The sequence below is a fragment of the Ictidomys tridecemlineatus genome, chromosome 15 (genome assembly GCF_052094955.1).
Source record: "Ictidomys tridecemlineatus isolate mIctTri1 chromosome 15, mIctTri1.hap1, whole genome shotgun sequence".
NCBI lineage: Eukaryota > Metazoa > Chordata > Mammalia > Rodentia > Sciuridae > Ictidomys > Ictidomys tridecemlineatus.
This window is the reverse complement of record NC_135491.1, coordinates 57,997,755-58,020,894: the sequence shown is the minus strand read 5'-3', so window position 1 is coordinate 58,020,894 and position 23,140 is coordinate 57,997,755. Positions and strand designations below refer to the sequence as shown.

Sequence of the window (23,140 nt, the reverse complement as noted above, 5' to 3'; positions counted from 1 at the left end):
ACTCGCCTGCCCCCACCAGCCAGCCAGCCACGGGCCACCCCTCTGGCAGCCCACCTGGCATGGCCCCTGAGGTCTCTGAGCTCCCTGGATGAGGTCAGTGGGGAGCTGGGCCCAGGCCCTGGGGCGATAGGGGGGGTATCCAGCCCCTCCCCAGAGGCTCAGCAGACCTGGCAGGGAGGGGCAGCCCCTGCAGCCCTGCACTGGGCCCGGGTGTGTGGAGTGGTGACAGTGCCAGCCGCCCTGCAGAGCGCAGTGCGTGGGGGGGGGCCTTCCCGCGGGAGGTGCGCTCAGCCTCAGGCCGAGGCTCAGGGCTCCCAGCCTCTCCTTTCCAGATAAGTGCTGGAGAGCGTCAGCTCTTAGCAACTCTCAAGCTGCCTTTCTTCACCGCCCACTAAATCAAGCCAGAGGAGAGGAGGGAGGGGCAGAGCGGCTGCTCCCCAGAGCTACAGTGGGGCGCAGGTCATCAATAAGGTCACAGGGTGGGGGTGCCCCTCCAGGAGCCTCCTGCTTCATGGTAGCTGGGGATCCTGAGCCTCCTGCTGCGGGGAGCCCGGCCTGAGAATTCCAGGTCATTCTAATGAATTGGGAGGCTTTCCTTTGCTGTTACCCAGGTGCTGCTTGAGGTGAGTCCAGCTGGAGAAACAGCCTGGTACAGCACGAGGTCTGTCCCAGACCCTGCAGCACATTAGAACCACCTGGTCCCTGTCGGTGCCTGGCTGACGCCCAGACCCATGGCATCACTCTGAGAAGGCACCAGGCCTCAGTACCCTTGAACGCCCCAGGGGTCCGCGTGTGCAGCCAGGGCAGGCAGAGACCCTTTTGCGGCACGCTGGGTGTCTCTCCAAGGGGAGGGTGTGCTTCTGCACCCCAGGATGTATCTGCTACCAAGGTCTACAGACATTTTTGAGGGTGGGGGGAGGTGCTACGGGCATCCAGTGGTGGAGGTCAGGGGTTGGCTGAATGTCCTACAGGACAAGGTCACCCCTTACAAGAAGGAATCAGCCACACCCCAATGTCACTAGTCCTGAGGCTGAGAAACCCACAGAGCCAACCCCCTGCCAAGCTGGGGCCCTTGGGAAAGTCTTCCCCCGAGCCAACTCCCAGCTGGCCCTGAGGCAGGTGTGGGATAGGTCTCCAGTCTCTGTGGCCAGCGGGGACTGCTCCCGAGAATCCCTTCCTGTGCTGAGCCAGTGTCTCAGCTTTCCCTACGGGGCCAGGGCCTCCTCTGTCACCAGACCTCAGGAACTAGCTTGCAGCCTGTTCGCATGGTCCCTGCGTTGGAGCCCAGGGTTCTGGGATGTCCCTCTGCATGTCCACATCTCCTTCATATCCTGACCCCATGTTTTCGCTTCCCCAAGAGGACGCCAGCCCTGGCTGTGGGAGATCACTGCTGGCTTCTGCCCAGCTTGGAGCCACCACAGCCCTAGGTTACTCAGATCCCTACCAAGTCCAGCTGCCCGTTTTCTGCTGGTCACTTGCTTTTGAAGCAGCCTTGGGCTTCACATGACCCATCTTGCATCTGCCCAGGGCCCTCAGCCCCAGCTCCAGCAGATGCAAAGGACAGCTGGGCTTCCAAAGTCCATCAGTCCAGCATCCTTCCCACAAGGGCAAGGCATGGGGCCACCCCACTGGACCTCAGGCCAGCCCTCCACAGGCTATGAGAGTCTCTAGGGTGGGCCTGGCCTCCCCAGGACACTCCCATGTGCACCCAGGGTGGAAATGCTGCTGTAAGGAACCGGGACCCTAGGTCTCCCAGGCCAGCCTGCTGACCTCGAGCACAGCTGACCTTCAGGACAGAGCTGCAGTAGGAGCACACCTTATCTGCACGAGGGCTCCTGAGGCCCTCTGACCACCCCACCAGGAGGAGAGTGTCCCAGGGAACTGTGGGCTCTGGGCCCTGGTGGGAATTCCTCCAGAAGCTACTGGGTAGAGGCACAGCTGAGCCGGCAGTGTAGACACAGTCTGATGGGCAGTCCACTCACTGAGGTCCAGAGTTGGCTGGCTTCCCCAGGGGCAGATGCTGTCCCCTCTGCACACTGCAAGGGCAGGGGAAGCCGAGGAAGGGAGGCACAGTCCTCGCGGCGGCTTGCTCCAGCCTCATGCACCAGGGCCTTGGTATCCTCATCCAAGTGAGGGCACACTCAGCTGAGTGGCTTCTCAGTGTGAGCCACAGACCCCACCCATGCCCCGTTGCAAAGGGAACTTGAGCACCTGGGGTCTCTCCAGGGTGAAAGGCGCCAGGTGGTTTGTGCTCCCAGCCCCCAGCAGCCAACTAGGCACCAACAGCAGAGCTTCAGGTGCAGTTAAGTGACTCACTGCCAAGAGCACCTGCATGGAACGCGGCTGCACCCCACGGTCAAGCCCCAGCCCAGGGGACCTTCTGCCTGGAGGAAGAGGTACCTCTAATCTGCTCTGCGCCTCCCTCTCTCCGGGGCGGCCTGATAGTGCACACCTGTAATCTGACTACTTAGGAAGCGGAGGCAGGAGGATCACAAATTCAAGGCCAGTCTGGGCAACTTAGCAAGTCCTTGTCACAAAATAAAGAAAGGAGCCAGGCACGGTGGTGCACACCTGTAATCCCAGAGACGTGGGAGGCGGACGCAGGAGGATCCTAAGTTCGAGACCAGCTCGGCAACTTAGGGAGGCCCTGTCTCAAAATAAAAAGGGCTGGGGTGTAACTCCGCGGTGAAGCTCCCCGTTCAATCCCCAGTGCCGAAAAGAAAGAAAGTGCTGGGGTATGGCTCGGGGCAGAGCAGCCACGAGTTCAATCCCCAGTACTGCGACATTTAAAAATGAACAAACAAGTGATCTGCACACAGGCCCTGCACGGGCTGCTGGTGGCTCTGCCTGCGTCACCTCCTGGCAGCGCCACACTGTGCCAGGGAGTGGCTCCGAGAGCACAGCGTATCCAAGCTCCGAGGAAGGGAGCAGACCCTGAAACCCCGGAAGGGGTAAAGGACACCACCTGCTGGTACCAGCTGGAGACTGGACACAGGGAGGCCGGGGGCAGCGGCGGGGGCGCGGCCTGTTGACCTCTGCCTGCCTCCTGCCCAGAGCCGCGTTGTCTCCAGACAGCCCCCAAATGAATCTGGGCTGCGTCCTCAGGCCTGGGAACGAGCAGCAGGCCCAGCAATGGCAAGGACTCCCAGGAGGGACGGGCACCCGGTCCCCAGGGCGCTATGACTTCACTTTTCTCCCGCCCAGGGCTGAGGACGGGGCTGCAGGGCTCTCTGCCGTGTTTATCCCACATCAGGTTGGGGTGAAGGTGAGGTGTAACCAGTTCCCGGGGGGCTGCTGCCCCGGTCCTGGGAACTGCTGCTTTGGCAGGTAGTGCCTGGCAACCGCGAAGCCCTGCCTCGGGCAGGAGCGACCCTCTGGGCTGCCCACCCTGTCCATCGGGGTGTCTGGGCATCAGAGGCACAGCCCATCCCCGCGCTGCCCCTTCCACACCCCCTGCCAGGGGTGGTGCCTGCTCCCTGTCCCGGCTCCCTCCCAGCACAGCACCCCCCAGGCCCATGCCCAAGGAGTCTTTGCCCCCGTCTCCCTTCCTGACTGAGGAGCCGCACCCCCGGGGAAGGCCCGTCTCCTCCCACCCGTCTCTGCCCCCGCCCCTGAGGCCTGGCACCCTGGGCACAGCTGCAGCAGGGCTCTGGGCTGCAGAGCGGACGCGGCTGTGGGGAGCCAGGGCCCGGGCGGAGGGTGCCCTGGGCCTCCGTCCCTCCAGGTGCAGGACGGGTCAGTAGTAGCGGCCTGTGTTCTGGGCTGAGAGGAGGCGGCCTGCAGAGAAGGCTGGCAGGGATGGGCACCTGGCTCAGCCCGGCAGCCGCAGCCCTGGGTCACATTCTTCAGGGTGGCTCCCAGTGTCTGTCCCCTGCCCGGCCTTGCCGAGCCTGTGGGTGGGGCAGAGTCTCCCCCAGTCTCACTCTGGGGCCTGGGGCCTGGGGCCTGGGGCCTGTGGAGGCCATGGCGAGGCTGTGTGTGGACTGGGGGTCTCGGGGGAGCCGAACCTCGCCCTGCTCCTGCAGCTGGGAGCTCTGTGTGGTCAGGCCCTGGGGCCAAGACACATTCTGTCACCTCGAGGGAGACAGAGAGGCCTGCTGTGCTGACCCCACAGGGCAGGAGAGAAACCCAAGAGGACCTGTGTCCTCTCTCGGGTCAGGGGCCACCACATTCCTGGGATTCGAGGCCTGGCCGCAGCTGCCACCAGCCTTTCCAGCTCTGCAGAGGCGCCCGCCCGCCCACCCGCCCTCTGCGCCCACCCTGCCTTCCCCACCGCTGGGCCTGACCTTTCCAGATAAGCTCTGGCAGGGCCTCTGCCCTCAGCCCCTCCCCTCTGTTTCTATCTGGCCGTCGGCCACTCTCCAGGGCCTCCAGGGCCAGCCTGCTGCCCTTTCCCTGGGGGTCAGGAGCTGCAGTCACCTCCGCCGTGTCCTGGGCAGACAGCAGCCTCGGACGCCCACTCCTGAGGCCCACTCATCACCAGTCGCCCAGTCCCTCTGGCACAGCTGCTGGGAAGCCCTTGGTCAGCTTTCTCCCTGGGCCTCGTGACTCTGTGGGGAGGGCCTGTTCTGTTCCCGCGGTGACCAGCACCTCCCACGGGTCCCCGTCCCTGGCAGTGGAGGGGTGGTCTGGGCACAGGGGGGTCTCCTTCCAGGACTGGGGTGCAGTGACCCCCTCCCTGCAGGCCCCTGAGAGCCACACCTACCCCCAGGGCTCAGAGTGACCTTTACCTAGTGTAGCTCTTCCAGCGTCTCCAGGGCCACAGATACCCGGCAGCAGGAGAAGGACCACCACCCTCCCCAGGTGCTAGGACCACCCCCCTCCTCAGGTGCCAGGACCCCCCTCCCTCCTCAGGTGCCAGGACCACCCCCCTCCTCAGGTGCCAGGACCTGGTGCCCACAGCAGTGATGCCCGCATGGGCGTGAGAGGGCAGCAGCTCTGCTGGGGACACGAGGTGTGGAAGTCCCCAGCAGACGGAGGGGCGGAGGGCAGAGGGCAGGGCTCTGCAGGCCCCACCAAGGGGCCCGTCCCTCAGGCCCACCCTGCAGACCTGCACTGCCACCGCCCCCCGGTCCCCAGGATCCCCGAGCTCCGCAGGTCTCTGAGTGGGCAGGAAAACTTGGCCAGCCAAGGCCTGACAGCAGACGCCGCCCCTGCACAGCTGGACCTAGAGACAGCCCTGGCCCTCGGGCATGTGCCACCAAGAGAGGACTGAGCCCTGGCCACCTCCGTGCACAGGTGGGGGTGGACGGAACCTCGCCCACCTCGAGAGCCCAGCTGTGGCCTCCTCCCTGGACACGGTGGGTCAGTGAAACGGGGGACGGGAGGCCATCCCAGGGCAGGGCCTGACTCCCGGGGAGGCCGCCAGCCCCTCCTGGCACAGGTCAGAGCGGATGGGAATGTGCACAGGCAGGTGGCTGCCGGCACAGGAACCCGTCACGTGTCCCCCAGCTTGTCAAAAACCGAGACCAAACTCCCCAGCGGCGGAGCCTCACCACGCCTGCAGGAGGTGGTGGCAGACAGTGGGTTCCCGAGCCTGTCCCTGACAGAGTCTGGCACAGAGTCACATCCAGGACAAGTGAGGTCCCCAAAACAGGCAGAGCCCTGTGGACCGGCATTTCCCGGGTGGCCTCTGTAACCCAGGCCCCACACTGTGGGGTGGGGGCTGTGGACTCGAGCCCCGGCCCCGGCTGAGCCCACGGTGCCACCTCAGCCAGGGGACTGGCTCTGGACCTGCTCCTCATCCCTGAAGAGGAGGACGAGGCTGTGCTTGGGGCCAAGACCCCAGCCCCAGTGCTCACGGCGGCCAGCTCTGCGCCCAGCAGGCCCACGCACGTCCTGTCCCCCTGTCCCCTCGCCGTGGCCCACGGCACTCGTGTCTGCCTGGGAGCGGTCGCAGGGCAGCTGCACAGACCTGGGCACCACGGACCCAGCCAGGGCACCTGGGTCCTCTGAGGAGGCATCGGGTACTGCCAAGGGTGGTCCCCAAAAGGCACGTCGGTGACCTGCGTGTGGCCCTCCTTAGAAGTTGGGTCCTTGAAGAGGTGACTGGGTTAAGGACCCAGAGAGGAGGTCACCCAGGGCAGGGTGGGCACGGCCCCAAGAATGAGCGTCCTTGGCAGGGGCAGGAAGGAGAGGAGGCGGCCGGGGGAAGGCCACGTGACAGCCCAGGAGTGCCAGGGACGCGGGCGGCTCCCCGGGGAGCCAGCCCCAGGACACCTGCATTCCAGACCCACTGCGAGGGAACCAGCTGGCTGTCACTCGTCACGGAGCAGCACGCAGTGTCTGACCCTCGGGCCACACGGGACCCGCCCAGGCAGGCCCAGCTGGCCAGGAGGGAGCTGCCTTTCCTGGGCCTCCCACCCAGCCTGCGGATGAGGCGAGGCGGGGCAGGTCACCCTCTGATCCCCTCCCGCTGGGGGAGGCCCCTCCACACCAGCCCACCGCAGCCCTCCCGGCTGCCCACCTCGGTCTCCGCTCTGTGACCCACAGGCACCCAACGGACATGCTCGGGGTGGGACCATGTCAGCCTGCAGCCACCAGGGAAGGAGTGCCTCAGCCTCCAGTGGGTGTCACACCGGCCAGGGGCAGAAGGCTGGCCAGGGGCAGGGTCTGCAGACCCCTCCCAGCCCCTCCTTCCTGTCCCCACCAACACCCAAGCCTGGAGCTTTCCTCTAACCCAGGAGCTGGAGGGAGGCTTCGCCTCGGTCAGCGGGGGACGTCTGGATCACGCAGCACCCTTGTCCCTCGGGGTCCGGCTGGGCCTGCTCACGCTGCCCTGCAGAGGTGCCGCACCTGGGGGCACTGCTGCCCACCCCCAGCAGGAAGGCCCAGCGAGACCCTGTGCCTGCAGGGTGTGGTGGACACCGAGCACCTGACCCCAGCAGGTCTCGGTCCACCCTGCGTGGCCTCGGGAAAGCCTGGCAGGAGGGAGGCACCAACTGTTTGCTAACGGAATAAACGGGGGCGAGACCACGCCCGCGTCTGTCCAGGAACAGCGCGCCCTGCCCAGCAGATGTCCCTCTCGACAGAGTCTGCGAGTGTCCCCAGCCCAGGTCCTTCTGCGGGAGTCCTGTAGGAGGTGCCAGCTGGCCTGCGCTGGACTCTAGGAGGACGCTTCCCCCAGCAGGAGGCGGCACCCAACCTGGGCTTCCGGAACAATCCGTTGCCTTCAGACCAGGGATCCAGGCACTCGGGGGGCTCTGAAAGACCCCACCAGCCCGGCCACGGTCACAGGCCAACGAGATCTTATCTATGCCCCAGGTGATTCCCACGCTCCAGGACTGGGGCCTCGGGGAGAGAGGGGGTGCAGATGCAGGGTGGCCCCAGCGTCCCCAGCTGCCTGTGCCCCACTCTGGAAGTCGGAACCCGGCTGGCAGGTTGCCGGGTGCCACCAGGTCGGGGCTGGGCAGTCCCACTGCCTGCCCAGCTGCAGTCCCAGGCCCGCGCAGGCCGGGCCGCGGCTTCCCATCCCATCTGTTTTCTTTCAGGCGGCTTCGCGCTCGGCGGGGCCCAGGACCCGTGACGCATTTCTGGCCAGAGTCCAGCTGGAGCTGTGACGGGGGTCAATGGGGCCACTCCCTGCCTGGGGCATGGGCCTGGGGAGCAGAAGGGGAAAGGGCCCTCGTGGCTGCTGACGGGAGCAGCCTGGCCGTGGGAGCCTGCGCTCAGCGTCCCCTCCTGAGCAGACTGTCCACAGGCAGAACGGCCCCTCCAAGGAACTGCCAAGGACATGCTCCTGGCAAGGGCCCCAGCCGCAGCTGACCACAGAGGTCAGCGTGGGGCTCCGCGCGGAATGCTCCGGACTCCCTGCACAGTGAGCCACAGGGACAGAAGAGGCCCTGGGGCTGGAGCAGGGCCAGGGGTCAGGGCGGGGTCTCCACCCTGGTGGCCTCCCTGCTGTGCCCGCTGGGGCGACCGCAGGGAGTGCATCCCGTGGCATCTCGAGGGACCCTTCCTTCCTTTTTGTGGCACTGGGGTGAGCCTGGGGGCTCCCCCCGCCCTGAGCTGCACCCCAGCCCTTTTTATTTTTTGTTTTGGGACAGGGTCTCACTAAGCGGCTGAGGTCGGCCTCCAACTTGCCATTCCCCTGCCTCAGAGGCCTCCCAGGGAACCCAGGCAGGGAGCAGGCGCGTGGAGTCCAGACGCTGCCCGAGGGGCCGGGGAACCAGCCCTCCCTGGGCAGGTCACGTTGGGAGCCCTGGTGAGCCAGTGTGGCCGGCAGGTAGGACCCTGGCACTCCGCCCGAGGTGCATGACTGTGGGAGCCATCGTCCCTGCCATTGTTGACATGAGAGTCTCAAATCCAACGCTCACATTCTACAGGGGACAGGGGGAGGTCAAGCAACCTCTTGAAGGCCACACAGGCTTGCTGGCCCAGGGCCACCGCACTGGGGGATCCCCTGCGGGCGCCAGTGCTCCCCGACACGCCCCAGGAGCGCGAGCAGAGGCCGCTGTGGCTCCCCCACTCAGCCCGGGCAGGGGCCAGCGCTTCCTCTGTGTCTCTGGAAGGAAACTGGCTTCTCGGGTGACCCTGTGGCAGAGGTGGCGCAGCAGGGCCAGGCCCAGCCGGATCTGGGAGCCAGGGCTCTTCCCTGCCCGGGCCACCTCCTCGGCAGTAGGCCCCTGGCCGGGAGGCCCTGAGGTTCCCCGGCCACCCCGGCTCTGTGGGTCTGCGCCTTTCCACGCCAGGAACCACCCGGAAAGGCGGGTTAGGCCAGGAGCAGAGCCTGGCGCCCCGGAGTGGCTCAGATGTGGTGTGTGGCAGGGCCCTGGCCCATGTGCTGCCGAGGCGAGGTGACAGCTCCTGGGCCGGGAGTCACTCAGAGCAGTCACCGCGGGAGGGGGCTGCCCAGTCCTCAGCCTGGCGGGCGGCCAGCCGCTCCTGCTCCCACCTCGCTGCCCTCGGGGCTGCTCTGGCCTGGCCGGCCCGGCTCCCCCGCCCCAGAGTCAATATTGACGCGCGGCCGCCTGCCACCCAGGAGGGCCGAGGGCGCTGGCACAGAGAAGCACACGGCTCCCGGGTTTCGGCTCAATTGCTGCGAGGAGAGATGAGAAATTGCCTTCCTGACCCCAAACTGGAGTTCACAGCTGCACTTCATTAGGATTTCTCCAGGAGGCCCTGGGAGGCCGGCCGGCAGGCTCACCTGTTAGCAGCAGCTGCGCGTGTGAGCGCGGCTTCCTGCCGGGGGCGGCGGCGGGAGGGGGTGGCACGGGCGGGCGGCACAGGCCGGCTGCCAGCCTCACCCAGCCCCCTCGCCGCCCTCTGCCAGTCTGCATTAACTCAGCCATGGAGGGAGAGGAGGAAGCAGCCACAGGACTGGGCTGGCTGTCCCTGGAACATTCCAGAAGGTGAGGGGCAGGTCTCCTTCTGGGGGACACCTCATCTTTCTGGGTCAGGTGCCTGCAGCATCTCTGGGTACACTGCAGGTGCTCCATAAATGCTCCCTCCCATTCTCCCTCGCAGCTGCCTCTTGCGCCACTGAAACGCACCCCATCCACGCCGTCATTTTAAAAGCACGGGACCCTGCCGCAGAGTTCTCCCGGGAACTGGGAGATGGAGGGCTTCTGGAAAGATCTGGAAGGATGGCTGAATCCCAGAATCCTTGAGGTGGGGCCCAGCCACCTCCCAAAGCTCCTGAGGCAGCACAGCAGGGCGCCGCTCAGCTGGGGTGTAATCTGCCCTGGAAGTCTGCGTGTTCTTTCCCAGGAGAGTCCGGGCAGGTGGCCAGCAGAGGGGGAGGTGGCCGGCCACCAGACTGCCTGGCCCTGCCCCCAGACTTGCTCCCCTCCACGTTAAGTTTGCGGTCATGGCCCCTAATGTGAGTCCCAGCACAGGCCCCACGTGTGCGACGGCGCCCCGAGTCTGCCCTGCAGGATGAAGCAGACCAGGCTGCTGTGTGAACACAGAAGCTGCGTGGCCCTGGGCAAGTCACTTGGGCTCTCTGGGCCTTGGGTGGAAGCAGGGTTTGGGCTCAGTGTCTGTGGCTGGAGACAGGGTTCTGGAGGAGCGGGGCCTGCAGGGCCTCGGCGGCCTCATCTGGGACTTGGGGAGATGCACCAACCTGCTGTGAGGGCGGCCGTGAGGGCGAGGTCCCCAGGGAGAGTGACGGGGACGGCTGGCATCACCAGCACCAGAAGCGCCATCCTGGGTCTTCTGCCCTCGGGGTCACCTGCCAAGGTCAGGGGTGAGCCCGGAACTGCAGAGCCCAGGTTCTTGGCCAACCCAGGCTCGTGGGCATCCTCCACGCTGCTGGTACCTCGGGATGGCCAGAGCCGAGGGGTCCCCAGGAGGAGCCCAGGCCACGAGGGCTGGAGGGGGCCTCCCACGAGGGCTGGACAGAGCAGGCCAGGAGGGCCCTGGCGCGGGGCCCAGGAGGCCGTGGGAGGGTGGGTGGGAGAAGGCCTGGGGCGTCCACGGGGCTGGGCTGACTCGGGGCCGGCTCCGGAGCTGGAGCAGCAGAGCCCCTGACCGGGGTGGACTGAGGGGCAGGGTGAGGGGGTCCCTGCCTGAGCAGGGGGAGAGGTCACCTGGGGACAGCAGGGGGAGAGGTCACCTGGGGACAGCAGAGGCAGGTGTGGCTGCCTGGGGACGCAGATGAGGACGCCCAGGCTCAGGGCCCTCCGTGGCCCCTGTCCACACCCGGCTCCGGGGCTCCTGTCCCCGGGCCCAGCTCGGAGCAGGCCTCACCGTGACCTGAGCCACCAGGCACCGGCCCAGCTCCTGGAACGCGTCCCCTCCTCAGGCCTCGACAGCTGGGCCGTGAGCTCTGGCCAAACCCCATTTCACAGACGGGAAACTGAGGCCCCAAGCAGATTGGCCACTGCCCGGGGTCCCAGGGGCGGTCAAGGCAGACCCAGGAGGCCACCAGAGCCCTGGTCTTCACGGGGACCAGAGGCCGATTGGGGCCAGGCGTCTTGGCAAGCACAGGCCTCCAGCGACGGCACCTCCTCCCAGACGGGACCCCACCCAGTCCCCACCCTGATAGGCAGGGCCCCGAGACTCCCTGGGCAGGGTGAGCCCACAGGAGGATGGCAGCCCTGATCGGCAGCTGATATTTACATATCGTCTGCGCTCCAGGCACCGTTCCCAGCAGCCCTTACCCAGGAACCCCAGCCTGTCAGGTAAACACCGTCGGTTGTCCACTTCACAGATGGGATGCCCGTGGCACAGAGAGGTCAGGACACCTGTCTGAGGACACACAGCCTTTGGGTGTCAGCCCTGGGATCTGAACCCATCAGCCTGGCCCCAGAGAGCTGTGGGGTGGCCCCCAGCAGAAACCCTGGGGGGCAGGGTAGGTGGGGGGGGGCAGTCAGGAGCAGGCCAGTCGCCGGATGGACGTGGAGGGGGCCGGGGAAGCTCTCCCTCCTGCCGGGAGAGGGCGGCTGCTGCTGGCACTCTCCCTGAGAGGCCAGGCCTTGCAAGGGAAGCAGAAATCTGTCGTTAACACCGTGCCAAACCCAAAGTGGCTGCTCCCGGACTGCAATCCAATAAAAGTGCGACTTGTCTATTTATCATCCTCGGGGCGTTTATCACAGTGCAGATGGCGGCTGCCTGGGGAAGGCTCAGCGGCCCGCCGCCAGCCGCCCGCCACGCAGAGCTCAGCTCCTCAGGATCTGGGCCCGCACCTGCGAGGGGCCTGGGGACAGCTGCCCCTCACCACCAGGGCGGCCGCCGGGCCTGCTGGGGTGGCCGGCGCCTGGCCTCTGCCTCCGCGCCTTGACGCTCACCAGCTGCCCGCTTGCCGCTGGGGCAGGTAGCAGCCCGCTGGCCCCGGCTGGGCTGCCGGCAGGGCCCCACCTGGTGTCAGCCTCCGATCACCCACACGGCGGCAGCCCCAGGAGCGCGGGCAGCGGCCAGGACTCCTGGGGCCAGTGCTCGGCACCCCATGACCCCTGGAGCTGGGCAGCACGACAAGGGGCCAGTGGGGCCTCCAGGCTGGGAGAGGAGGCCAGCAGGCCTGGAGGCCCAGGAGGCCAGAAGGCCTGGCGAGCTTGTGGAGACCGTGCCGCGGTGAGTGCGAGGCCACGGAGCTGACCGGGCTCAGCACGGATGCCCACAGCAGGGCAGAGCACCTGAGGCTGGGCCCAGGCAGCGCTGTCCGAGGGCCACGGGGCGACTCTCCATCCCCCGGGGCCCCCACTGTGGCCTGCACACACGCATGTGCACAGGGTGCCACGGGCCGAGAACCCACCCCGCACACCCACAGAGGTCCAGGGGACACGGGGACTGGGGACTGGCCAGCCAGGACCTTTGCCTCTGGACCGTGGCCCAGGAAGCAGACCGCGGAAGCCCCGCCCCTGCTCCCCGCCCAGGTCCTCCTGGCCACAGGCACGGGCCACCGCTCCGCCGTCCCCTGCCAGACTCCAGCCCTGCCACTCTGGACAGGTCCCTCAGACTCAGGAGGCCGTCCCTCCCGAGCCGCCGATGCCCTGGGCCTTCCTGTCCCAGCGAGGGCCCTCTCCAGGCGCCTCCCCACGGGCCCCGCTCCTGACTTCTAGTGGTCACCAGGGGCCCAGCGGGCAGGTCCCCACCTCTGGCAAAGGAGTGAGCAGGGCTCAGAGGGGAACAGGACATGCCAGGGACAGCACGCGGTGATGGTGGGGACGGGGCAGCACGCGGTGATGGTGGGGACGGGGCAGCACTGCTCCCGACGGTGGCTGCACGGCCACGGCCCAGGCCTCATCACAGGGCCGCGGTGCCCCCTCCGGCTGCAGGTCCCTCTGGGCTTTGCTCTGTGAAGAGACCCAAGTCCTGCCCATGACACGGGTGCCAGCCCTCACAGGGACGCCACCTGGGCCCAGCCCAGATGGCGCCTTCCCAGACACATCCCCAGTCTCCCGGGGAAGCCACTGTCACTGCCTCTATCTTACAGGTGGGGAGGGTGCCACAGAGAGGGGAAGGAACGGGCCCGAGGTCACACAGCCAGAGCCGAGGTTCCCTGGCAGGCCCAGCCCACACCGGGCCTGCCCCATGCTGCCCTGCCTCTGGGCGGCCACAGCTCCGGGCTCCTCTCGATGGGCCCACCTTTCTCTGGGGCCAGGAAGACCTCAGAGTCCAGTGTCCAGCTGTAGACTCTGCATTGTAGTGTGGGAGGCCCCTGGAGCCACCAGAGTCCAGGTGGCCGACCTATGGGGACCACGCCCACCCCTGGACACCTGTGCTTGGCCCTGGAGGGAAGGCGTCCCACCCGCCAGGCAGGCCCTGGTGACAGGTGTGGAGGCCTGCTGGGGTCACTTGGCTCCAGCCACCCTGCGCCTGCCCGCTGACCTCCCAATCGCTGCACGTCGGACTCAGGCAGGTCACACACTGCACCAGCAGCTAGCAGGGCCGTGGGGACAGGCCACAGGTCCCCGCCAGGCGGCCGATGCACTCTGGGTCTGACGCTGCTGGACTGGGGGTGCTCACCCTGTGTGGGCGGCTGCGCTGGGCACCGTGGGACCCTTGGTGGCCCCCTTGGTGGCATCCTGGTCTCCACCCACCAGAGGGCAGTGGCCCAGCCACCCAGCATGCAGACGTGGCCAACTGTCCCCAGGGAGGCTGACCACTCACCCCGTGCAGACAGCAGGCACCACCTGGCAAAGGGACCCAAGCAGGCGCACCTTCGTGGCACGTGCTGCCAAGGGGCTGGTGGAGCCCAGGCCGTGCCAGGCTGCACTGGGGGGCCTGGTGCACCCGGCCCCTCAGCATCAGGCCCGATGTGGACCAGGGCCTTTTGGATGAAATCAGTCAAGGATCTTGAGCGGAGGTGACCTGACCCAGGACTGAGCCTGTGGGAGTGGAGGCCGGGCTGTGCGGTGTCTGCGAGCAGGGCCACGGGGGCCGCCTGCAGTCACAGCACCTCCCATGGCAAGGCCACTTGACCGCCCACACCCTGGCCTGGACTTCTGGCCTGCGGAACTGTGGGGGAGCACATCTCTGTCCTCCTAAGGAGAGGGGCTGTGGTGACGTGCCGTGGCAGCCCAGGATGCTAAGGCCACGGGGAGCCAGCGGCAGAGTCCTTGGGCACCTGACCAGTGGCCTGGCCTGCGCAGCCCCCTGGAGCCGCGAGGCTCGTGGACAGCACGGCATCTCAGAGCCGTCCCAGCCCCGGCCAGGCACCAGGCGCTGGCCCAGCCCAGCCTCAGTTTACCTGCAAGCTGTCCCCGCCTCCTGCTTCCCGGCCATCGGCCACTGCAGACTGCCCAGGCCCCTCACTCCACAGGCACCACCGCACCTCCACGCAGCCCCTTCCTGGTTCCAGGACACCACAGGCTGGGACGGGTCCCCAGCTGCCCGGCTGCCACGGGCCCCACATGGAGCTGACCTTTAAAGGGGGCTCAGGAGGGGGCAGAGCTGCTGGGCCCAGGGGCTCCTCTGGGGACCTGAAGACTGAGCTTGGGCCTGGAACCGGGGGTGGGGTGGGGGGGAGTGGCTGCGTCTCTGCCCCAACCCAGCAAGAGCCGAAGCCGTGGGCAGCACAGATCCGCGTGGCTGGGCACGTGCACCTCGGGCCTCCCCCTGACCACTTGCGGGGGCCTCGGTGCCAGTCCCCACAGAAGACAAAAGGCTCCTTCACCAGCCTCCTGCACCCACGGGGCTGCCGCCAGACACCGGGCACCTCCCACCTCCCTGTCCATGTGCCAGGGCCTTACTGTGCTGAGCCCGTTCCTCCAGTGGCCGCAGCACCAGTCCCCACGTGACTTAAGAGACCAGGCGGGCACAATGGTGCAGCCTGTAGTCCCAGGGCCCAGGAGGCTGAGGCGGGAGGCTGGGAGTTCAAAGCCAGCCTCAGCAACCAGCGAGGCCCTAAAACTCAGGGAGACCCTGTCTCTAAATAAAGATGAACAGGGCCGGGACGTGGCTCAGGTCAAGCACCCTGGGTTCTGTCCCTGGTACACCCCCCAGAGCCACAGAGAAGGAGACCACGCGGTGCCCAGCCAGTCACAGACGTGACCTCTGGCCCCAGCCAGGAGCCCAGGAACGCCCTCAGTGATGCTGACCCGTGTCCTCCCGGAGTCCGAAAGCCCAGCAGCTGGGCCCTCGCTCAGATGTTTGGACACGTTTTGGGCTGGCTGCCCGTCTCTGGCCCAGCGGACACTGGACACCTCCCAGATGCACAGGAAACTTCTGGAAGCCAAGGGAGCGCTTTTCCCAGGAGCAGGCGCTCAGGACACACTCTGCGAGGAGTTGGGTGCAGACTGGGAGAAGCTTGAACAAACTGTGCCTGCAGCTGTCTCTGAACACCCGAGGGGCTCCCCAGCCCTAGCAAGGTGGAGGGAGGGTCACCTCTAACCTGGTCCTGGGGCCATACTTGTTCCTGGTGGCCCATCACTCGCTTGGTAAGCACCCACCCTGCAGGTACCAGGGTGCAAGAGGGCGTGAGGCCTAGGAGTCCACCACGCGCAGGGGATGTTCTGGAAGAGCAGGGCGGCACCAGACATGAATAGGTGACACGCAGGGGACCCCGGGAGGTGGCAAGATCAGGCGCAGGGAAGGAGGCTGGTCAGCTGAGGGCAGGACGGGGGCTCCTGCGGGAAAGGCTCTCGTGCGGTGGTGGTGGGAGCCGTGCCAGGGACAGCTCTGGGGCCCCGGGGGCGAGTCCTCCTCGAGGGGGTGAAGCTACGCAGGACACCGACGGGCGGCGCGTGACCACGTGTCCTGAGCGTGCCTGCGCCCAGGTGCACATCTGCACACGCGTGTCTGCGCCTCTGTGCTCGTGTGCGTCTGGCACATCTGCGCACACGCACGTGGCCTGCAGACCTGCGTCTGTGCCTCGGCGCCAAGCTCCATGTGCCTCTGTGCACAAGTGTCGGGAGTCAGCACCAGCCAGTGGCCAGCGGGGCCCAGCAGAAGCCCCCCACTGGCACGGGAAGAGCTGCAACGCGCCTGCGGGTGGCGCCTGGCATGCGTGTGAGTGTGTGTGAGAGAGACCGCGTGTTCCCCGCCTGCAAGTGCTCTGAACAAAGTCCCCTCCACCTCTCCAAGCCCACCGCCATCTGTCTCCCCTTCCGCCGGCCATTTGAGCCAGTGAGGGGCCTCCCAGGCGGGGACCAGATGGCAGAATCACGGCCTCCGCTCCCCAGAGGGGGCTGGGCCCAGGCGCCTGCCCTCTCTGCTGCAGCCCCTGACCTGCCCGGCCCAGCCCTCCCAGCCGCCCGCGTCCTGGGCAGGCCGCCACTCTCTCCCTGGCGCCTCGTGGCTGTCCTGACCCCTGTCCCTGGGCCCCACCTCAAGTGGCCTTTTACCTCAACCACATAAATCACCCTCTGGGTCAGGGCCAGGGGAGGGAGCAGGGCGGGCAGGGCACGTCCCCCAGGTCCTGCAGACAGAGTGGCTGCCGAGTGACCCCTGACAGCCCTGGCTCTGGGCCTCGGGGCCAGAGGGCAGTTCAGAGGCTCTGGCGGGCCTTGGCAATCTCGCTGTCCCCACCTGAAGGGGGCCTGCCGCTGATCTGGGGGCCCAGGTTAGGGGTGAGGCCACCCTGGCTGTGTCCTGTGGAGCAGGCAGGAGGCCGGGCCGGGCAGCCCTCAGCCCACTGGGCTCCTGCTGTCTGCACATCACGCAGGCCCGGAACCAACCTCCTGGTTTGAATTCTCCCTTCCTAGCTGCAGAGGCCTGACCTGGGACTCCAGGCTGTGGCCTGTGTCCCCAGCCTCACAGTGAGAAGCCCCAGGGCACCGCCCCCAGGCCACCCTGAGAATCCTGAGGCTGCAGAGCAGGGCGGCCACCCCCCCACGGCCACACCAGTAAGGACCTTGCAGGGTCCCGCAGGAGGCGACGGCACCCCTGCCCCTCTCCTCCCAGCTGGAGGGCAGCTTCCCCGCACCCCTGGGGGACAGCCCGGGATCTGAGAGGGAACCTGTGGCCCTGCAGGACCAGGCTCATCATCCACTCCTCCCGGATCTCAGTGTCTGCTGGGGGGCGCTCGATGGGGGGCGGCAGAGGAAGGCAGGTCCCCCAGGAGGGCCTGAGGTGGCGCCATGGGCATGCACGGAGCTCCCGACTGCTCCTCGCAGGACGTGCCGCCCGAGGACACTGCTCAGAGGAGGGGACTTGCAGAGGGGTCTGGAGCGCAGACAAGCCCAGCCCCAGCTCTAGGCTGGTGTCCAGCCCCACAGCCAGGAAGGCAGGGGACGCCCTTGGCAGGGGCCAGGCCAGGGCCAGGGGCTCCCCTCCTGGGCTAGGAGCGAACGCGGCCCCTCCCCCGCCGCGTGGGTGCCCTCCTGGATGTCATTATTTCCTTATTTCTCCTCCCAGGCACCATACGGGCTGCCTCCTCCCGTCCAGCAGGCGGCCCGGGACTTGGCAACACGGGGCTTTCTAGAAATAACCACGGGAAGGGAAAAGCGCCTTCCAGGAGGCCGTCCTCCACTCCCTGGTGAAAGACCTCCCCGCGCCCCTCCCCCACTTCCTCTGTGGGCGGGGACTGTGGGCGCGCAGGGAGCCTCTGTGACCCCAGGAGCGCCCTCGGGGCGCAGCAGAGGGGGCTGCCACAGGACGGTCAGATGGCAAGGGGCGGAAAAGGCCCCGCAGCTTCCTCGCCTCCCCGACGGGACATTTCATGGGTGTGGTACCACTTGAGACCGGCGGCTGGCCCGGCCCCGCCATCTGCTCCGAGGCCAAAAGTCGCGGGGGCGGGCCGGGGCGGGGCTGCCGGGCGCCGACCCTGCCGCGCTCGGGGCGCCCTCGCGGCAGATGTCTCCCACTGAGCAGCTGGAGGCCGCCTCCCCCGTCGGCCGCCGCGCTCTCCGCTGCCCCCGCCGCCACCACGGGTCCCTCGGAATCCGCGCAGGCAGACAGCCGTCGGGACCGGGGGTGGGAGGCCGCCGTGGCCTCCGGGGCTTGGGTGGTGCTCAGCGGGCCAGGCCTGGGGCTAGGGCTGGCTCCTGGGACTGGCCAGGAGGTCACACCCCCACTTGGAGGCCCAAGTCCTGGCCTTACCCCTCTGATCCTGGCCCCAGGGAGGAAGGGACCTTTCGAAACTTGAAAATGAGCCCCTCCCGTGGCTGACCCTCGCTCACAGAGACCTCACTTCCTGGGGCCACAGACCCACTGCACAGTGAGAAGAGCCACTGTGCGCCTGGCCCGGTCACCCTGGCTGCACAGATGGGGCCACAGGCCAAGGCAGGGGCACTCGGGGGGGCATCTGGAGAGGGCTCCAGGACACTGCTTACTGGGCAGCCCTACCCAGTTCTCTCCCAGAGGACCGGCCAGTCCCCAGGGGGAGGAGCTAGAGGGCAGCAGCAGGCGGGTGGCCCTGACCCTACCCAGAGTCCCCAGCAGGGCCCACCTGGACGTCTGGGGCTGAGCACCTGGTGTGAGCTCTGGCAGACCATCTGGGGCAGGCCCGGCCTGGGCAGCACCACCTGGTGGCTGCTCTGTGCAGTGCGCCTCCCTGGCCCTGAGCCAGCCTCCTGGCCTGCAGCGCTCCCTGCCTGACCCGGATGGGGAACTGGGGCGGGTGGCTGGCGGCCACTAAATGAAACCGAGGGGCCCCTTGCTGGGCCCAGTGGCGCATCAGTAACCCCAGCGACTGGGAAGCCTGAGGCTGGAGGCTGCAGAGTTTGGAACCTGGGTAACTGAGTGAGACCCTCTCCTGAAAAAAATAAGGCCAGGCTCAGAGGCTCACACCTGCATCCCAGCGACTCGGAGGCTGAGGAAGGAGGCTGAGGAAGGAGGCTGAGGAAGGAGGCTGAGGAAGGAGGCTGAGGAAGGAGGCTGGCGAGTTCACGGGAACCTGGGCAGTTCAGCAAGACCCTGAGTCTAAAAAGAAAAGGGCTGGGCGTAGCTCAGTGGCAGAGTGCTCCTGGGTTCAGACCCCAGGACAGGAAGGAAGGAAGGAAGGACGGACGGAAGGATGCATGGATGGAAGGACAGATGGATGAGTGGAAGGAAGGAAGGACGGCCCCTTTTTCAAAACTCGGCCGCCCCAGGACAGCAGCCCCAGAGCCTCACACCAAGCAGGGGCCTTCGGTGTGGCCCTGAGTGACTCCAGGGGCCGCTCACCACCGAGGGCCGTGGGGCCAGGAACAGGACGGGTGCCACCACCCAGGCCACCCCAAAGGCCAGGGCGGCCAGCGGAGACGCAGCCCAGCAGCGCAGCCTCTGGGCTTGGCTTCCTCCCGGTGCACGCTGCCCGCCTTCCCTCGGGGGCTGGGAGGTGGCGGAAGCGGCACACGTGCCCCGAGCCGCGGCTGGAGGCCCGTCAGTGGTTAGTGTTGGCCACGGCCTAGGACTCCCGGGTCACACCCCAAATGGTGCTCACAGAGCAGGAGGGGACAGTGAGGGTCCTCTGGGAGCCACATGGGTTCCAGCAATAAATCCCAGACAGTACCAGGGCCTTCCAGGTCACACTGTCCCCTGTGGTGGGGGACAGACACAGTCCTTCACACTGATGCTCCAGAATGTCCACCAGGGCCATGAGGAAGGGTGGCTCTTGTCCTCAGAGGGCCAGAGCCTGTGCCTGACGGCCATCTAGCCGACGGGCACCCACCGGAGCCACGCCCCTCTATCTGTCCACCCAGCTCCACCTGCCCAGTCCCCTGCCTTCCACCCTCCAGCCCCCGTCTCCCCATCCGCGAAGCTAGGGCTGCAGTCGGGATAGAGCACATGCCGGTCAAGTGCGAGGCTCTGGGTGGGCTCCCAGCACTGTACAATTGCACCGCCACCCGTCTATTTGGCACCACTGCATACACGTGACAACTCTCCATCCATCCAAAAAAAAAAAAAAAGGATTTTTGTCCCTTCCCTGGCAGCATTGGGTGTTGAGCACTGGAGCGTCCTGAGCTGGGCCCCCTTTTGTAAATGGTATTTGAGGCAGGGTCCTGCTAAGTTGCTGAGGGGGCCTCCAACAGACAACCCCCTGCAGGGCCTCCAGGCCACTGGGACTGCAGCGTGCGCAGGCACATCCCGCCGTCCTCCCGCCGGCCACCCACACCCCTGCAGACGGTCACACAGACCGCCTCAGTGCCAGGCATCTGTTGTGAGTGGCCACAGTGGCCCTGGGGTGGCAGCAATGTCGCTTGGTGGCTGTCCACCTCCCTCTCTGCTGTGGCTGGCCCAGCCCAGGCAGGCGGTCGGGAAAGAGCAGGACGGGCGCAGAGGACAGGGTCGTGAGCCACAGCCCCCCTTCACTGCGGAGCCCTGACCCGGTGATCTCCCCTCTCTGCCCCGGTTCCTTATAAAGTGGACACCAGTGCAGCCTCTTCGTGGTTTTGTGAAAATTAAATTTAAAAAACCCTAGAAAATCAATGCAGGAGGGGAATGGCCAGGGCGAGGGTGGAGCAGCAGGCCGTGCTACCTGGAGCCAAAGCCAGGGCCAGGGACGGCACCCGCCCGGTGAGCGACGGAACCTCCCGGGGCCCGCGAGGCCGGGATCTGCAGGCCCATCCAGGCTCCCGAGCAGACCTGAAGAGGCCGGAGTTGCAGGGGGGCCCTTCTGTCCACAGTGTGGCGGCTCCAGCCTTGCGGGGGCCCAGACACAGTCCCCACTGGCTGCCCCAGTGGACGGCTGGGGAGCAGCCCCGGCTCCTTGGCCCAGGCGCAGCACGGGTACGAGGCTCCGGGTACACGACCTCATCTGTGCAGCGGGGACATTGCAGGGCAGGTGGGTGCTCGCAGAGAAGGACCTCAGACACCCGGCGGGCACCCACTCCATCGACGCCTTGTCATTAGAAGGGAAGAGACGGGCGGCGCCACACAGGGAGAGCGGCGGGGTGTGAGGGCCTGAGAAGGTGCCTGAGTGCCTGTCCCCACGGCGCCTGTCCCCATGGTGCCTGTCCCCACGGTGCCTGCAGCTGGGGGCCTCGCAGGAGGACAGGAGGCCCCACTCGCCGGCCTGGCCCAGAGTGGCTGGTGGCCAAGGCCCCACTGGCTTCCAGCTCAGCAAGGACAGGACTGTGGCGACACGTGTCCTGGGTTCCTTAAGTCCCTGGCAGGAGGGCAGGCTGGGTCCAGGCCCTCTGCCGCCTCCGCCTGGGCGTGCCCACCGGGCAGGGTGTCCTGGGAGCTGGACGTGACGAATGGCCCACCAGTGGTGACTCGCCACCTGGTGGCTAATGGGGGAGGAGGGCTGGGAGTGAGTTGGAGGGCGTGGCGCAGGGTCCGCCGGAGCTGCCCAGGGTGAGGCCCATCCCGCTGTGTGGCGCCCGCCTGCCCCTCCCCGCAGCCCGCCACTCGTTAATCTTGAAGAGTTTTCTGCGGAGTGCTCTTCCAGGACTTTCAAACCGCTCACTAATTGCAATTAATCACTTATGAAGCAGATGTCAGCAACAATGGGCTGGGGCTGGGGGCGGGTAGAGCTGTCAGGGGGTGCGTGGGCCTGGGCCCTGGTGCCCGGCGCGGGCTGCCCACTCCCACCCAGGTGGCCGCCAGGACCCTTGCTTGCAGGGAGGAGGCTGCTGAGAGCGGGAAGGTGGTACCTGATCAGGGGAAGGGCCAGAGGCGGCCAGGGACACTGCCCCCAGAGGAGGCCGGGGTCCAGCTGGAGCCCCAACAGATGTACCTGGAGGCCGGCAGGCACTGGAGTCAGGCCAGGGGGCGAGTGCGGCCTGTGGACACGGCCTGGCCTGTGCGTGTCTCGCCCAGCGCAACCTCAGGATTGCGTTCTGTGTAGGTGGCAACATCTGAAAGCCCGACCCCACAGACCTGGACTCTGCCTGTCTTTGGGAACACAAAGTGCTGCTGCGTGCGTCACCAGGCGCAGGGCCCAGGCGCTGGGTTCTGCAAGACCCCTGCCCGCCCCAGGAGCCTGGCTGAGGGCTGGCCACGGTGTCTCCTCACACAGTCACCAGGCAGCCACAAAGTGCCCCTGGAGGCTCTGAGCTCAGGAGGGTGTGAAGATGGGGGACAGGGCTGGGGGGCCGGCCACACTGACCCCAGCCGCTCGGGAGGCCCACGCAGGAGCAGTATAAGTTCGAGGCCAGCCTTAGTGAGACCCTGCCTCAAAATTCAAAAAAAAAAAAAAAAATAGGGAATAAAGGTCTGGGAACATGGCCCAGGGGTGGAGGGCCTGGGTTCAGGCCCCGGAATTGCAAAGAGGAGGAGGAAATCTGTCCCTGAGGCAGCGGATTTCAACCTGAGCTCCCACCAACCGCTACTGTGCACCCCGCTCGTGCCCTCTGGGGCCGGGGGTGCCCACAGCCAGAGGCTCTCAGGGAGGGGCAGCCAACAGAAGCTGGGGCGTTTTTTTGGCCACGTGAGCCTCACCCCGGGCCGCTGTGTCAGCCGCTGTGTCAGCCCCTGGTGGCCTGGCCGTCTGCATGGGCACCAGCATCCAGGGGACGCTGACGCCCGCTGAGCGCAGGGCCACCCTTCCAGGCCTCGACTCGGGTGGCGCTCACGCAGGTGTGCGCCTCTCTAGACAAGAGCATGGCCTGCTGTGGGCGCTGGCCCCGGGGCAGGACCCCCCAGGGGCAGGCAGTGCCCACCTGTGTCCCTCGCTGGCCTGCTGAGTGGTGGCCTGGCTCAGGCCACTGTGCCTCTGTGAGGCCCCTTTCCTCACCAGTGACCTGGGGACCCCGGCAGCGCTGAGTCTCCCGGTGTGGAGCGTGTGGGCAGCACCGGGGGGGGGGGGGGGGGGGGGTGCGGAGGTGCTGCAGAGGGGCACCACACCAAGCCGTCTGTCCCTGCAGACAGGGACGTGAAGAGACAGAATGGGGTGGCCCCAGCAGCTGCTCACTCCACCCCCCGCTGCGTGCCCAGTGTGCCGGCCCCGTGGGCAGCCCTGGGGAACAGGCTCCTGGGGACTGGCGACCGGGCCAGGAGGCCGAGGAGTGCCTGCACGCTCCGTGGGCTCTGGAGAAACGCAGAGGAGCAGGGGAGCCCGGGCGAGGAGGGCTCCTGGGGGCTGCAGTGACGGAGGGCCCTGGGCCTCACAGTCAGGCACAGAGGGAAACAGCAAGTGCAAAGGCCCCGGGGCAGCAGGGCGGGGCAGGAGGAGGCTGTGTGGCTGGAGCAGGGGGAGGGGGAGGTATGTGACAGGAAACTACAGGCTGGGTGCCCACTAGCACAGCCAGCCCTGCCACGCAGCTAGGGCTACCCGCTCCCCTTGGGGACACCGAGTGTCCGATTCCCTGTGCACTCCACTTCCTGGAGGGGGTTTCTGGGCGCGTGGCCTGGCGGGTCACACAGTGGGCATGTCACTGCACACATGAGCAGC

The 23,140-nt window shown here is 67.0% G+C and overlaps 1 protein-coding gene and 1 long non-coding RNA gene across 6 annotated transcripts in view; one reads left to right on the top strand and one right to left on the bottom strand.

The window, feature by feature from the left end:
- Gse1 (Gse1 coiled-coil protein) overlaps positions 1-23,140 on the bottom strand; it is a 282,134-nt gene that overhangs the window by 142,891 nt on the left and 116,103 nt on the right. The gene's annotated exons all lie outside the window — the stretch shown is intronic.
- On the top strand, positions 24-11,516 carry LOC120887900 (uncharacterized). 2 transcript variants are annotated; one of them, XR_005731267.2, is made up of 6 exons: positions 24-7,263; positions 7,491-7,816; positions 8,046-8,224; positions 8,981-9,166; positions 9,272-9,350; positions 9,466-11,516. It is a non-coding gene; the product is annotated as an uncharacterized LOC120887900 (long non-coding RNA). The 2 variants fall into 2 exon arrangements; XR_013431072.1 differs by having other exon boundaries at positions 8,046-9,166.